This window comes from Salvelinus sp. IW2-2015, linkage group LG28 (assembly GCF_002910315.2).
Source record: "Salvelinus sp. IW2-2015 linkage group LG28, ASM291031v2, whole genome shotgun sequence".
Lineage (NCBI taxonomy): Eukaryota > Metazoa > Chordata > Actinopteri > Salmoniformes > Salmonidae > Salvelinus > Salvelinus sp. IW2-2015.
This window is the reverse complement of record NC_036868.1, coordinates 1881572-1886973: the sequence shown is the minus strand read 5'-3', so window position 1 is coordinate 1886973 and position 5402 is coordinate 1881572.

Here is a 5402-nt window from a genome sequence, read left to right as displayed (position 1 = left end):
GTTACATCTGTCACTCTAACACACAGATCACTAGTTACACATGAATGAGCACACTCACTCACAAGAAAAGAGCAAAAACTGCAAAAAGTACACATAGGCCTACATTTCACTTGCAGGAATAAGCATGTACAGTGTGTGTGCTTATTTTTTCATTAAAATATTACAGATACACTCACTCCCCCCATTTTCTAGAGGATGAAACGCAGAGGAGAACAGATGTGTGCCGGAGGCTGTCGCCATTGGAGACAGTCACCAGGGGAGACTGACTGACGTAGGCCTGCTGTCAGTCAGCAACATTAACCCAGTGGCCCCTGTCTCTGCCTCCCTGGAGACCACCCATCCAAAATGTATACAGCAATCCCAGAGGGAATATAAAAAAGGTTACGGAGCACAGAATATGTCCCTTTTCACGAATACAGGTACGCTCAGTTGCACACCTAAGCTGTGCAGTGGTTGGCATGAGCAGTAGTGCAGACATAGGCTACTAATTTATGTACTGCTTTTTCATGAAGAGATCTGGTCATATACACACGTGTTTACAACATACACAAGTGAAAGGTGTTGGGTTTGCATATGGTTGTGTAAAACTTGGGGCTGATGGAACATCTGTTGACAATGTGCTTATTAGGAATAAATGGGCTATAGTTCTCAACACACACACACACACACACACACACACACACACACACACACACACACACACACACACACACACACACACACACACACACACACACACACACACACACACACACACACACACACACACGTAAATGCAAATCAAATTTTATGTAAGATCCAGGAAACCCTTGTTTTTTTTCTGTCTCTCAAGCAATTACTTTTTTCTCTGCTCGGCAATGAGTGGGTGTATCTGTTTAATATCTGTTTTTTAAAGAGCACTTTTACTTGGAATGTCCCTTATTCAAACATATACCTTGTGCAAAGACATAAAATGATACTATGATGCTCCACAATGACCTTGAAAACACTAAAGCATCACTAGATCAAGGTACCAGGCAGCTATGGGGACCATGATGAACCTTTTCATAGCCTACATTCAGTTTTGACAGAGGTCTGGACCCAACACAGGAAGTCTATATAAATGGTCTATATAAAGAGAAACAAGTAACGCATTCCTGGCTGTGCTAGTTGGATGGAGTCCCAGAACAACAATGTCCCCTCCCTTGACAGTCCCGGGTGCGTCACGGAGCTGAAAGAGCGGTGCCTGCTTGCTTTGGAACGTAGCTTGCGTCATGGCGCTGACGTGATTCGCGCAATGCCATCACCGAGACACAGTCGACGCCGGGTTGTGACTAAAGTGTGAAGTGTGAAAAACATGGATTGTTGCATGTAAACAAAAAAAAACGGTCTCCTGTGGTCTTTTATTCCACCTAGACAATGTAGCTTAAATGTATTTGTTATTCTACGAAAAGAGTTACAGAAATTGAATAAATTATTATTTGTGCACAGCCTTCCTTGTCTGGTAATCTGAGCATCTGATCTGAACATTTATTTGGGGAGAAATTGATAGATAGGTCTTATATCAGCGAAGTTAAAAGTGTCACTAACTTCAACCAACCACAGTAGAAGGGTAAGAAATTAAAGCCTTCCTCAACTTAAGAGGTAGCTACAACTAATAAGTAGGCTATAGTATAGGCCTAGGCGCAATGGTGCATCGCTTCATCAAGCAATTCTGTATTCTATCACAATTGCCAATGTAACCGATGTGAAATGGCTAGCTAGTTAGCGGTGGTGCGCGCTATACTGTTACACCAACAGGTACACCTAAGCTTAGCTCATACCTCTGTTTGTCCCAATGGTTTACTACGCGGAGCTGTCCATGCAACCGATCGCTTGTGCTCAATGCCAACATCACTTATTGCGCATCAAGACTTTATGTAGTTCAAGTATTTGATGATGACTGAACAATGACAACAACAAAAAAGTAATCCAAATAGATCCTGGGGGATTAATTAATTATGCGTATGGTACATTTCAGGGATCTTTTATTTATAATAGAAAACAACCTTCAGTGTGTCTGGTTTGTGGGTATTGGTTAATTGCCTGTAATTTGGTGTTCTGGCAGGCAGGCAGGCTGTAGGTGTATAATATAGTCTATAGGCTGATAGGTGACATACTGTGTGTGTTGCATGTGGTCCAGTATGGTTCGTTTTTATCTTTGTGTTTTTACATGGACGTAAAAAAGAAAGATCACCATCTATCCTTATGCAGAATACAATAAGTATAGGCTAATGCAACGAGAGAGAAACATGGAGCCTATTTTCATGAAGTCTGATGTCTTGAAATCATGGCATTTGAGGACAGTGAAATTGATCAATGCAGGGTAAAAAAAAAAGATTTAAATTTCATCGCTTCATCAAAGGCCCGCCTCCCGACCATGTTTTGAGACCAGATCGTCCACTTAATTTGCTGGACAACAGAGAGGCGCCCTTGTACGTTACCTCATTTAATGAGTCGAATTAATCACATCCTCGCAGCCTGGACGCAAAGCCTCTAAATAATCGCCTACAAGAGCTTTCGTCGGGATAAACAATTGCAGTGAGCGTAGCAGAAAGCGCATGGACCACGGAGACTAGCGCACCGCACCATCTCATTATCTTCCCAGTAAATGCCTGGTAAATAACGGAAGGGTGCAACCGCTTTATGAAGTGAGCCTGTGTTATATCCGAGCCAAGATGAGCGCGATAGTAATCTGTTTGGTTACGAAGTGATACGTCGGTGTGAAAGACACATTTTGTGTGCGTTAATTAAGCGGGTAGGCATATTCTCTTGCACCGTGGATACCATCTAATCCTTCAAGACGGACGGTGCGGCGGAGCGAAGAGGGAGAAGGTCGAAAATGAGGGACAGAGACTTCATGCCCAACATGGAACGGGGGAAACCCGCCACATACACGGGGGACAAAAAGGCGAAAATGGCTGCGAAGACTAACAAAAAGTGGGTGAGACTGGCCACTGTTTTCGCATACGTGTTGTCCGTTTCTCTGGCGGCTATAATATTGGCCATATACTACAGCCTAATATGGAAACCGACGTCTGCCGCTGCCTCCTCATCATTTGCGAGCCCCAATGCTGTGACCGTTGTCGCGGCGAATACTACTGCGAACATAACCACCAGTAGCGTGCCAAATAATACAATGCACACTGGTACGCAGACGGACGCTAGTATACGCGACGACACGAGGTCCAAGGCATCACCAGTTACCATCAAAACAGAGACGTCCGGGACTGAGGCATTTCAGTGGGCGGATAGCAGTAGTAAAAGTCCCACGGTCTCCGCAGACGACAATACGCCCAAAACAGCGAATGTCGGACCAACGAAAATACACTTGGTCTCTGCGCAAAACTACGCAGCCACAAACAACAAATTGGCAACTCCAACAGAAGTCAGACACGGGTCTCCAAGTGTCACTGGAGAGGACTCAGTGAACTTGCCGACGCACGCAACCATGGACCAAGAGGATAAGTGGTGGACGTTTAGCTTGGTCTCTCCTGCTGTTGGAGTACAACACGAACCTGTGGAAGGATCTGGGCTGGATTATATTCAAGAGAGCCAAGCTACGGATTCTTCTCGGATGAGCGGAGTGACGCTGGCGGAAGCCGCGGCGGCTACAAACGCAGATCATCAGACTTTGCGCACCGACTCTACCTCTGACCAGGCCCAGGGTACATGGGGACCGGTTACCTTTACCGATGCACAACGTGATTCGGATTTAATAACGGATCGGTCCTCTAACGTACCAGAGCACAGGCAGGAGGAGATAGTTACCATGGAAAACGGAGATGCCCCCGCGAGAACCACACAATCCTAAACGCACATGCTTTTTTGGGCAACATTCAAACTGCGTTATAGGGCCTATTCTTATAATGCATTAACGCTTTTTGAAAATTAGCATTATAGCCTAACATTCCAATAGTTAAGGTATGCCTTCATTTGGTACCCTTATTTGGATTGTTGGCATCACAACATTTCTATCGAAGCATCTTCAAATGTGACCCCATAATGTTGAGGAAATGAACTAAATAATTTATCGCGTCTGGATTGAGCTATAGGCCTATGTTTAAATGTGTTGTTTACATTGGACCGTATTCTCAAGGGTAACGGAGCCATGATACACAAACAGCCTATAGCTACTTAACGGGAAAGGCATTTGTATGGTATATCTTTATAGGCTCTGTCCCAGGGTAAGATGATATCAGGAATGGATTGGCAGAGAAAAATATGTAGTCCCTCTCAGGTAGCCTATGTCCATTAACTTACACATTTAGCCGCAAAATACACTGTGTTTTGGTCTTTTCAGTAGGAGTAACATTGTGCGCACCGACCTTTGTGAAAGTTATAGCCAAATGTAGCCTCCTTTTTTACAATATCCATGTGCAAAACGTAGCCTGTATGAACACACAAATAAAGCCTTTTGTGAATAATATTGTTTTTCATGGTTTGTCACGTTTACACTATAGTATGTTAATTAGACAAGAGGACTTGAGATCATGCTTTATGCACTTATTTCAAGTACTTTTGCGCACGCACACCTTTGTTGACTAAATCAATGACCCAAGTATCAACTAGAGTAGGGCGTTCTTATTATTTCAAATGGGAACCATTGAATTCTTTATGCTCTGAAATGTTGCTTTGTCTTTAATGTTTTTCAATTAGATATTGCTTGTTGGCGCGTGGGATTTTTCAGGGCAGGTGGAGAACAATAGGCTACGTTAAACACTTTTGGAACGGGTCTTATCAAAATATACAGAGGTACTGTACAAGAAAGCATGTTCTCATTGTTGTAAACTAATTCTTTGCTGGGATGGAGAAAACGGTGACAGAACGGTCCTCAGCTGAGAAATAGTATTATATATTACAAAGCTGTTTCGATATTGGTGTATTGGCAATGGGCCATGAAATGGGTTGTTTGCAAACTGCAGACATTGGGCAATACCAGAGTGACAACAGTTTACAGGCTGACACATTTCCTAATAAATTACACATAACGTTTACATGAAGAATATATTTCAGAGTTCTGGGGCATTGCCCATTAAATGCTTTGTGAATGTGTGAATGAAATGAGAAAGAAATGGCACCAGAGAGGAAGGGAAAGGGTAATGAGAGGGAGAGTTTTCATCGAATCAGAGTGAACTTCAAGAGTAATAGAATTTCTTAATCAGGATAGACTTCCACCCTATCCTTCCACCCTACCACCCACCCTATCCTTCCACCCTATCCTACTACCCTACCACCCACCCTATCCTTCCACCCTACCACCCACCATATCCTTCCACCCTACCACCCACCCTATCCTTCCATCCTATCCTTCCACCCTACCACCCACCCTATCCTTCCATCCTATCCTTCCACCCTATCCTTCCATCCTATCCTTCCACCCT